Raw genomic sequence first — 12,759 nt, 5'->3', positions numbered from 1 at the left:
AGTCAGATTTAGAATTGGAGTATATTCAAAATGTCATGTACTTGAAGAATATTTTCAGCATTGTGAGATCAATTAGTTTTGGAAAATTTGGAAGCAGCTACTCGGAATTTTAAGTTATGGGAAGTTCTGAGGAATCTAGTATGTTTGTAAAAGGGATGTGCAATGTAATTAAATGAGTATCTTATCAAGCACCTTGGTTCTGGTCTGCTGCAGGTTATCCTGATTTGAAACAAGACTAGTCTTCCCTAGAACCTCAGCCAAACCTGATGTGGAGGACCAGAAGTCCTTCAAATGTAGGGTGTAGGTTGGTGTACACTGGAAAGTAAATGCATACTCATTGGCAGGGGCCAGGTAATTATATTCTTCACTTTGTAGAGCCAACAGAAGTCAGCTTTCACTTCAGAGCAATGAAAACAGACAAAGTTCTAAGATGTTATAATTTGACTCTGGTTGAGTTTCACAGTGGAAATTCACAAAGAAAGACTCATTCTTATAGTTATCATAGCTCAATTTCAATATGTAATTTGATTGATTATATATAAAATATAGAACCAGTTATTCTGAATATAATATGAACCCATAGGACATCCTAGCTGATATCAAAAATATTTATAAGTAATAAACAGATGTATATTCAAGTATGTGAAGCCACCGTGATTTCCAGATAATTAGGCCTATTCTTGTAATTACTGTTCTATTATTAATCACCATGCTGTATCTCCTTTCCTGGATTATTTTTTCTCCATGCACTTATCACACTACATAGTTTTCTGACTGTTCTTATACTATGTATTTCCATCCACTAGAATGTGCAGGCTTATGCAGGCAAGGGCCTTTTCTGTTTGCTCATTACTTTATTGCCACTGCTATGTTCTTTTACCAACTGGCACATGATAGATAATGAATATTTGCTGAATAAGTAGATGAAATAATTAACACAGAGATTGATGAAGAAATTTCAATGATTAAAAACTTTCAGGATTCTACTCTATTTGAGATTCCACAGCAACCATTAAAATCAGAAATAGAGAAGATACACAAATAAACCCAGCATAAAAATGTTGCTCACTTGCACCTAGCTTACTAAACACTGAAAGTATGTTTCAGATGTCACATCTCAACTTAGTACAAATAACTAAACTGGGTCTTTGTCGCTGCGCGTCAGGCTTTCTCTAGTTGCGGCAAACGGGCTACTCTTCGTTGCAGTGCGTGGGCTTCTCATTGAGGTGGCTTCTCTTGTTGCAGAACACGGGCTCTAGGCACGCAGGCTTCAGTAGTTGTGGCACACAGTCTCAGTAGTTGCAGCACGCGGGCCCCAGAGCACGTGGGCTTCAGTAGTTGTGGTGCATGGGCTCAGTAGTTGCAGCTCGTGGACTCTAGAATGTGGGCTCGGTAGTTGTGGCGCACCGACTTAGTTGCCCCGCATCATGTGGGATCTTCCTGGACCAGGGATAGAACCCGTGTCCCCTGCATTGACAGGAGGATTCTTAACCACTGGACCACCAGGGAAGTCCTAATTAACCTTGTTTTAAAGAACAAACTCAGTCATCCCTAAAAGTCCCAGAGATCAGACACTTTTCAACAATGAAATGAAATAAGATGATTTTCCTTCCTTATGTTGGAGATCCATATTCTCATTGAGAGTTTTTTTAAAAAATATTTAAAGGTGGTCTTAGGGAAATTTATTCCCATGTAGATATGCTGTCATTTTCAACAACTTTCCCTATTTACTTATTCTTACCATTATTATATTATAAAGGAAATGTGAAAAATCATTTTAGATCCACTGTAGAAACAGATTAAAATTGATAACTAACTAGCAGACATGGGTTGGATAGTGGGAAGATAGCCAACCCATATGAATTCAGATTATCCAGATTTACAAGATATGTAAATCCATTAGAAAATAGCCTATTTTTTTCGCTTGGCTTTGATTATATAAAGCTAGTAGAAAAAAACAAAAGCCATACTTCTATCTCTTTCTTATATGATACTTAAAAAATTGAGTTATCTGTGTGTTTGTAGGGCTTAAATTGCTGAATGGTTAACAAAAAGTCTCCATCTGATAGTCTGTGAGTTCCTTGGAGGGCAACGGCTTTGTCATCCTTAACACCTAGCATGGATCTGAGACCATAATCAGTTCTCAATAAATATTTATGGAATGAACGTTGCATAACTGATTTAATAATGAAGTATCTTTGCAACTAGGCCTATAACTTTGAATTCAGAGCTGGACCCGGTACTTTGGTCCCTACAACCCATTTTCTTCAGGCATCTCACTTTATGCTTTGCTTGCCGTATGAGAGAAATGTAGAATCTGGAGCCAAAAAGGAAATAGAAATGTACAAAATAGCATTTTTAATACAGGAGTCCATGTGACCTTTAAGAAGAGTCCAAGCTCTATTGGCTGAAAAGTTTTCTCTGGGCAAAGCATTTTCCCAAGGTCAGGAGAGTTCAAAGAACACAGCAAACTTTGAGGAACATGCCAATGAATTTTGTAAAAGTTGTTTTTTGGTGTGTGTGAAGACACAGGGCTTGGCTGGTCATTCTGATCTCCAGATGGTCACAGGATGCAGCCAGTAATGACCATGGAACATCCTGAAACATTATTAGTTTAGTCAAGCAACATAGTCTCATTTGTTTGCTTGTAAGAGAGAATTTGTCAGAGATCTTGACTCTGTTCTTTGTCATTCCTACCACCATGCCAGACTAAGTGACCATTGTTTTTCAGCTGGATTATTGTAATGACTTACTAACTGGTTGCCTCTTTAATAATCTTGCTTCCCTGAAGTCTATTCACACTTTAGTCTTAGAGATCATTTTAAAACCTAATTTGGATCTTGTCACTAGACAAGAGACTGAAAAGTTTTGCCTCCCATTGCAGTTAAGATAGAATGCAAAAATTTTGCCATAACCTATAAGACCCTGCTTGATTAGGACCCTGCCTTCTTCAATTGTTTCTCCAGCCACTGTCCCTTTGACTCCAGGCACTTGGAGCTCTTGTGGTTCTTCCTTATCTTAAGGCTTTCCCCTGTGCTTTTCCCTCTCCCTGGAATATGCTTCTCATTCACAATTTAGTGCTGCATGTACTATTCTAGACATCTCTTTAAGGGTCAGGAGGCAGTGGTTAGTTTTACTGGGCCAGGCTGGTAATGCTTCATGACAGAGTGATTCTCAAACTTGAAGATGAATAAGCTTTCCTAGTTAGATATGTGGGACAAAAGTGTAATTTCAGCAGAGGGAACAGAATAGATAAAATACAGATGGCAAGAAACCTTTTGACATAGAAATATCACTGACATTTGTTAAAATAAGAAAAATAGACTGAGGATTAAGTTTTGAGAGATAGAATGATCTCTGCTTTGGACATGTTGAGTTTGATTTATCTGAGACTGCAGGATAGAGATTGATAGAGATAGGCAACTGGGTATGTGGGGAAGATTATGGGATGGATACATAAAAGGCAGGGAAGGATATAGAGATCTAGGAGTTATCAGCACATACAATTTCCTAGGAAAATTTGCAGAGTAATAAAAAAGAAATGCCAACATTTAAATATCAGGCACCAGTAAAGAAGATAAAGAAGTGGTCAGAGAAATTGTCTCTGGAGACAAGGGAGATGAGGGTTTCAAAAAGGGATTGGTCCACTTCTTACCACAGAAACACAGAAGATAACTTAATTAAGGTGAAGACTAAAAGGACACAGGGATTTAGAAATAGGAAAGTCTTTGATGAGTTTTACCAGGAAAATATGAGAAACTGAGCCACACGGAAAGTAGCTGGAGATTGAGGAGGAACTGGGATATACAGAAGTGGAGCCAAAACAGAAACAGATTCAGATGTAGAAAACAATTTATGGTTACAAGAGAGGAAAGGGGTGGGTGGAGGGATAAATTAGGAGTTTGGGGTTAACAGATATACACTACTATATATAAAATAAATAAACAACAAAGACCTACTGTATAGCACTGGGAGCTACTATGTTCAATATCTCGTAAAAACCTATAATGGAAAAGAATCTGAAAAAGAATATATATATATATATATATATATATATATATCTGAGTCACTTTGCTATACACCTTAAACTAACACAGCATTATAAATCAACTATACTTCAATTAAAAAAAAAAAAGAAATGTAGACAGAGATTGAAGACCATTCTTTTGTGGAGCTGGGCTGTGAAGGGTAGAGGAACAGGGCGGCCAGCTATGAAGTGGGTACAAAGTTGAGGAAGAGTGTTTTAATTATATTTTTTATAGTAGTGAGACTAAATCTGCTTTACAGGGGAAAGAAGTGTGATACTAAAATACAGTTTTTGAGGAAATAATTTATGAAACAAAATATTGCAAGAGAGAGTAGGGGATCTACTTTTTTTTTTTGCAGTACACGGGCCTCTCACTGTTGTGGCCTCTCCTGTTGCAGAGCACAGGCTCCGGACGCGCAGGCTCAGCGACCATGGCTCACGGGCCTAGCTGCTCCATGGCATGTGGGATCTTCCCGGACTGGGGCACGAAACCGCATCCCCTGCATCAGCAGGCGGACTCTCAACCACTGCGCCACCAGGGAAGCCTGGGGATCTACTTTTGAATCAAGAAGAATTGCCTTTTAGTGCAGGAACAAACTCTTGAGATGGGAAAAAAGGTGAAATGAGTCATGGGCTTCTTACACATCTGTTAACTGCAATTCTTCTCAGTGGGGTAGGAGATGTGGTCACTGCTAAGAGGCCAGAGGATGCGAGAGTAGCAACTTGATCTCAGTAACTTTACAGATATATCTCATGGTGCTAAGCCATAATGGTATTATATATAAATGGTTATGAGGACTTGACCCACACATAAAATAAAATATTCAAGGCTGTGACATTGCCGCAGACATGTCTCTCTTGGACCAGAAATAGGGATGCAAGGCCAGAGGAGGAGGTTCCAAGATAAAGGATGTGAAAGTAGCTGGGACAGAAGGTGAGATCCCCTCTGAATGTGCACATCAGACTGTCATAGAGACTGATTCTTTTTTGGTGTAGGCCTTGACACCACCTTCTTTTTGCCATTAGAGTGCATTTAGGAATCACTACAATTTGAGGCATTGTCTGATAATGCTTGACTGTACTCAAATTTGAACTTTTAAATGTTTTTAAACAACTGCTTAATTTTGAGAGGAATGAGAAGTTTGGGGGGAGGGGTGATGTATGGAATTTTCTATCATCAAAATAAATAGCTAGGCAGTTCCTATTGTTCTCAATAGAAATAACAAGCAAAACACTTAAAAAATATATATATATATTCATTCAATGTTTTTAGCATATGTTTGATAGGTACGTTTAGATTATAGCTGTGGATGATTCTTTTTTTGTGGCCTCTCCCGTTGCGGAGCACAGGGTCTGGACGCACAGGCCCAGCAGCCATGGCTCACGGGACCAGCCGCTCCGCGGCATGTGGGATCCCCCTGGACCGGGGCATGAACCTGTGTCCCCTGCATCGGCAGGCGGACTCCCAACCACTGCACCACCAGGGAAGCCCCGATTCTTTACTTCATGTATTTGTGAATATAATTATCTCCTACTTTTTAGTGGTACTAAAATTTTCTTCAGTGAAATATGATTTTCTATTCTCAGTTTTTGTTCCTTTGCCTTTTTGTTTTCTTGCCTCTAACTTTTTGCCTTGCCTGTGTTATCCTGCTGAGTTAATAGCCTCTGGACACCAAGTAAGCACCGGATAAATACCTGCTGATTCACTGACCCAAGTTCTGTGAGGATGCTTCGGTCACAGGGTCAAAGCAGGAAAATGATGTTGCCAATTTAAACCTGGCTTCCTGGTTGCTTCAAGCCACCCATTCCTGGCTAAGCAGGGTGTGTGAGCAAACTATCTTGCAGCATTGCTCATAGTGGCAGTGCTACTGCTGTTAGGAGAATTTACTAAAGTACAGACATCTCTAGCTGGGTTTTTTTTTTTTGTCTCCAGCTGCTAATCTTAATTACACTCTCAACCTGAAAGTATCACAGATACATGCTATTTGGGTTTTTTTCCTTTTTTTTTTTACTATAGCTTCATTATCAAAAACAAAAATTTTGGGGATGAGATGAGTGGGTTAAAGCTATAACCACAGGTTAAGAAATTGTTCAAGGCAACTATATTTGAACACCTATTTTTCTTTTTTAAAATTTGTTTTATTGAAGTATAGTTGATTTACAATGTGTTAATTTCTGCTGTACAGCAAAGTGATTCAGTTATACACACACACACACACACACACACACACACACATATATATATACATATATATAGTCTTTTCCATTATGGTTTATTACAGGATATTGAATATAGTTCCCTGTGCTCTACAGTAGGACCTTGTTGCTTATCCATTCTATATATAATAGTTTGCGTCTGCTAACCCCAAACACCCAATTCACCCCTCCTCTACCTCCCCTCCCCTTTAGCAACCACAAGTCTGTTCTCTATGTCTGTCTGTTTCATAGGTAAGTTCATTCATTTTACACCTATTTTTAATAGTCCCTTAAACATAATTTTTAAGGTGTTTCTATCATAAATAGTACACCAAGGGCTTTTCCTTTCTATGGATTTCTGATGAAGTCATGCTATGCATTACTCTGCAGTGTTACATTTTTAGCACAATGCTTGACTTAAAATGTTATTGATTTTTCCTAGAAAGTTTTCATTACTCTGTTTAACATGTAGTTTTTAAAACTTTGCCTGTTGTTTCATGTGCAAAAGTTTTTTTTTTTTGGACTATGCATGGCTTTTTAAAACCAATATCTGGAAGGCTAGAATTTTCAATAGGAATATGTACATTCCTATAATACAGTAGTATACAAGACAGGCTACATTCTTGCCCCGATGGAGTTTATCTTCCAGTGGGGGAGATACTTTAGGAAAACAAGTAAAATGATAAATAAACAATTTTAGGTGGGGATTAGCATTACAAAGAAGAATAGAACAGAGTGAGAGGATAAAATGATGGAGCATGAGTGAAAATGGGAGTTGCTGTTTTAGATGAGGTGGTCAGAGAAGATCTTTGTGAAGAGAAGATTTTACACGGAGACCAAGTGAGGAACTGAGACATTGGAGGGCCTGAGGAAGCTGACTCAAGCAGAGGGGAAGCAAGTGCACAGCCCATGAGATGGGACTGAACTGGACATGGTGTGTTTAAGGAACATCGAGAGGGCCAGTGTGCCTGGTGCTAAGTCAATGCAGGAGAAGCTGGTCACAGACAAGTTAGGATAATGTTGGCCTCCTTTAGTAACACTGAGAATTCTGGATTTTGTTCTTCATGTAAAAGTGGGGAGTCGTATTAGTGAGCTGGGGCTGCCATAACAACATACTACAAACTGGATGGCTTAAACAACAGAGATTTAGTTTCTGACAGATCTGGAAGCTGGAAGTTTGAGTTCGGGGTGCCAGCATGGTTGCTTTCTGGTGAGGACTCTCTTCCTGGCTTGCAGACAGCCCCCTTCTCACTGTGTCCTCACATGGCCTTTCCTCCATATGTGCTTGCATGGGGGAGGGAGAGTCAGCATGTGAGCGAGCTCTGGTATCTTTCTTAGTTTTCCAGCTTTATTGAGATATAATTGACATAAAACATTTTGTGGGTTCAAGGTGTACAACATGATGATTTGATGCACTTATACATTGCAAAATAATACCACAATTGGATTAGTTAACACCTCCATCACATCACATAATTATCTTTTTTTTGTGGTGAGAACATTTAAGATCTCTCTTAGCAATTTTCAAGTGTATAATACAGTATTGTTAATTAGAGTCATTGTGTTATACATTAGATTCCTAGAATTTATTCATTTTCTAATGGGAAGGTAGTAACATTTGACTAACATCACCCCGTTTTCCCCACCCCCCCAGCCCCTGGCAACCACCATTCTACTCTCTGTTTAGGTGAGCTTGGCTTTTTCAGATTCCAGATATAAGTGCGATCATCTAGTATTTGTCTTTCTTTTTCTGGCTTATTTCACTTAGCATAATGCCTTCAAGTTCTATCCATGTTGTTGAAAATAGCAGGATTTCCTTCTTTCTCATAGCTGAATAATATTTCATTGTGTGTGTGTGTGTGTGTGTGTGTGTGTGTATATATATATATATATAATCTTCTTTGTCCATCTGTTGATGAACATATAAGTTGTTTCCAGACCTTGGCTATTGTGAATAATGTTGCAGTGAACATGGGGGTGCAGATGTCTCTTCGAGATCATATTTTCATTTCTTTTGGATAAATACCCAGAAGTGGAATTGCTGGATCATTGTTGATAGCTCTATTTTCAATTTTCTGAGGAACCTCCACACTGTTTTCCATAGTGGCTGTACAAATTTACATTCCCACCAACAGTGCACAAGTGTTCCCTTTTCTTTACATCCTCACCAATACTTGTGATTTCTTGTCTTTTTGATAATGGCCATTCTAATAGATGTGAGGTGATATCTCATTGGGGTTTTGATTTGCATTTCCCCGATGATTTGTGATATTCAGCACCTCTTCATGTACCTATTGGCCATTTATGTACCTTCTTTGGAAAAATATCTATTCAGATCTTTTGCCCATTTTTTAATTGGATTGTTTGTTTTTTTGTTACTACATTATATGAGTTCCGTATATATTTTGGATACTAACCGCTTATCAAATAGATAATTTGCAAATATTTTCTCCCATTCTGTAGGTTGCTTTTTCATTCTGTTGATTATTTCTTTTGCTGTACAGAGCTTTTGGTCTGATGTAGATCCATTTATTTATTTTTGCTTTTGTTGCCTGTGATTTTGGTGTCATATCCAAAAAATCATTGCCAAGATGAATGTAAAGGAGCTTTCTTTTCCCATTTTCTTCTTCAGGTTTTACAATTTCTGGTCTTATGTTTAAGTCTTTAATCCATTTTGAGTTAATATTTGTGAGTGGTGTAAGATGGAGTCCAATTTTATTCTTTTGCATTTGATTATCCAGTTTTCCCAACACCATTTGTTGAAAAGACTATCTTTTGCCCAATGAGTATTCTTGGCACTCTTGTCAAATATTAGTTGACGGTACATGCATGGGTTTATTTCTGGGCTCTTGATTCTATTCTATTGATTTCTGTGTCTATTTTAATGCCAGTACCACACTGTTTTGATTTCTATAGCATTGCAATATAGTTGGCATCAGGAAGTGTGATGCCTCCAGCTTTGTTCTTTCCTAGGATGGCTTTGGCTATTTGGGATCTTTTGTGGTTCCATATAGGTTTTAGAATTATTTTTCATATTTCTGTGAAAATTGACATTGAAATTTTGACAGGGATTGCATTGAATCTCTAAATGGCTTTGAGTAAACATTTTAACAATATTAATTCTTGAATTAATATTAATTAATATTAATATTAATCCATGAATATGGGATATCTTTCCATTTGTTTGTGCGTTCTTCAATTTCTTTCATCAAAGTCTTACAGTTTTTAGTGTACAGATCTTTTACCTCCTTGGTTAAACTTATTCCTAATTTTTTTTGTAAATGCTATTGTAAATGGGATTGTTTTATTTCATTTTCAGATATTTTATTGTTAGTGATATCTCTTTTTATAAAGACACTAATCACATTGGAGCAGGGCCTCCATCCTTCTGACTTCAGTTAAATTTAATTACCTTTTAGGGGCCCCATCTATGGTATGGCCACACTGTGTAAGGCTTTAGCATATGAATTTGGAGGTGGGGACACAAACATTCAGGCCATAACAGGAATAATATGATCTGACTTAACTTTTAAAAATATCACATTGGCTCCTGTGTGCTGAATAGACCACATGGGGGAAAGAGTGAAAACAGAAAGACTAGTTATAAGTCTAAGGCAATGGTCCAGGTAAGAGATGATAAAGCCTCTGAACAGTATGACAGTGGTGGAAATTGGGATGATATGTAGATTCAGATTATATTTTGAAAGCAGAGCTGTAGAAACTTGCTAGATGTGGGTGGATAAAACAATGAGAAGAAGCAAGGAAGAAAAAGATCATGGTTTGGGGCCTGAGCATGAGGGAGCATGGTGGTATCATAACCTAAGATAAACAGGACTAGGGGAGGAAAGGCAGAAAAATCAAGAGTTACATTTTAAACATGTTAAGATTGAGGTGCATATTAGACAGTCATTTGGTGACTTGGAATAAGCAGTTAGATGAATATTCAATTTGTGGAATGTTGATTCATAACCAACTTTCATAAAAGCATCTATTTCAGGAAGGTTACTTATGACTTAGTTATAAGCACTTGAAATTAACTGTTGTTGAATTAAGCAGTTATGGTAGCATATTGGGTACCTCACGGCATTATTGGGAGGGCTGAAGAACCAGAATTTGGCATAATTAATCAAGAAAATCTCCCCCAAACACCCAAAACCAGAACTGGCCCTGGGAAGAAAACTGCTAAGTACATTTTAGGATGATATTGCCCCCAGCTGGGCTTGAACTACCAACATTTCAGTTTCCATACTGTCTGGAGACCAGCCAGCCTCCTGGTGGCCTGTTGAATATATTGGACTCCTTCCATAATGAAGAGCACAATTATTTGGGAATAAATGATTAGATGATTATTTTATGTTTGTATTTGCTTTTCCTGCCCATTCTGCCAGAATCACCATTCATAGATTTAGTGTATGTATTCTCCATCATGAAACACCATACAACATAACTTCCAATCAAGAAACTTACGGTGAAAGAAGTAGGAAAATGGACTAGTGTTTACAGTACTACTGGCTTTACCATGTATTCCCGTTATCCAGCAGCAGTTGACCTTACAGAATTTTGGAACAGCACAGGAAATACTCAGTTCGCTTGGAAGTTGGGGTGCTAGTATATATGGTATACTATATACCATAGTATACATATGGTATGTGCTCTGAACCAGTAAACATTTATGGCACTGATGCTTCCACAGCCAGAATACATGAATCAGGTAAGCAAGGGGCAAAAGTGGAAGTGACACCTCCCACAAATTCACCTAATGGCTCATTCACAAAAATTTTGCATCCTATTCCAGTCCCTTTAGGCTCCATGGGTTTAGGGGTCTTAGTAGGCTCGGGGAGGCTGCTGCCATGAATCAAGTAAAGACTGGTTTAACTGAATTGGAAGCTGAGATTGCCACTTTTCTATTTCTGATTCTGAAACCACAGGATGAATAGTCAAAAAGAGGATTACGGTATGACAGGAATGATTGATCCTAGCTATAATGGGGAAACAGTGCTGCTATTACAAAATGGGATCACAAAGGTGTTAATGGAAACCCAGTGATCTTCTGAGGTGCCTTCTAATACTGCCATTTCCAGTGTTAAAAGTTAAAGGGGAGGGGGAAGGGTAAGCTGGGATGAAGTGAGAGAGTGGTATGGACATGTAAATGTAAAATAGATAGCTAGTGGGAAGCAGCTACATAGCACAGGGAGATCAGCTCAGGGCTTTGTGTCCACCTAGAGGGGTGGGATATGGGGAGGGTGGGAGGGAAACGCAAGAGGGAGGAGATATGGGGATATATGTGTACATATGGCTGATTCACTTTGTTATAAAGCAGAAACTAACACACCATTGTACAGCAATTATACTCCAATAAAGATGTAAAGAAAAAAAAAAGTTAAAGGAAATCCACAACAACCCAATAGGGGAAAGATGGTCCAGGGGCCCCTTTTCTCAGGGATTAAGGTATAGGTAAACTCTTGGGTAAGGGCAAAAGAAACATGAAATTGATGATAGAGGAGGCAAGCCAACAACATAAATACAGCACCAACGATGAGTTGCAGAAATAAGGATTGCATCTACGCATATATTCTTTCAGGTGTGTATTTATATATCTTATCAGGTTTTCCTACATTTTCCCTCCATTTCTCCTGAGATTTATGTAGTGTATTTTACTGATGGTTAGCTTAAATATTAGTAGATATTTTATAGAATATTGAGACAAGACCATGGCACAACTCCAGAAGAATTGGACATCTTCCAGAAAGCCTGGATTTCAATTTGGATAAGACTTCAGCTCGTTCCCTTTATACGGGGAAAAGTAGTTACTTTAGGCTAAGTGCAAGAGAAGGCGTAAATTGATGTTGGGCTGCAAAAGGTTTGACTTATAGAGGACATTTGTGATTCATTTGGCTATATAGCAACCAAGCCCCTTTCTATATTTGGGGAATTCTCCACTTAGGAGTATTAGAGTGGGGCAAAGAGTCTATTGCTATAGAAGCTGAGAATGTTAGATACTTAGCAATTTCCCTTAAAGATAGAACACTACTATGAGACTTAAATTTATAGCTGGACTTTGACCAAGTAGTTAGTAATGCAAGAAACCAAGAATAGGAGGCTTTTTTCTGTGTGTTTGTGACCGTGTCAATGACAGCAATAATTTCCTTACGAAAAACAAGACTGAGATTTAGTTTGGAGGTTTTCCTTTGGATTCTTAGCCTGAAATTGGGCTCCCTAGCCCTCCCAGTGTGTCTGTAAACTAGTCAATGTCCTTTTAATAAATTCTTTTTCTACTTAACTCTAGCTGGAATTGTTAGAAATCAAGAGTCCCAACTAATATATCATCTGTTGAGGTACTTTCCAACATTTTGTCAACCTTATGAATCACTTTTTAAAAATACCTTCAAAACAATCCCTTTAAAAAAAATCTGTTTTAAAAAGTCAGTCACAGACCTCATATTTTAAAGTATTTTAATATTAAGCAAAATGCATTTATTAAGTCTGTGCAACTTTAGCTCAGATGAAATTACACCATTCATCAGTTTAAAAATCCT

The sequence above is a fragment of the Grampus griseus genome (genome assembly GCF_964374135.1).
Source record: "Grampus griseus genome assembly, chromosome: 3".
NCBI classification, from domain to species: Eukaryota; Metazoa; Chordata; class Mammalia; order Artiodactyla; family Delphinidae; genus Grampus; species Grampus griseus.
The sequence above is the reverse complement of the archived record's forward strand: the minus strand, read 5'-3'. Positions refer to the sequence as shown.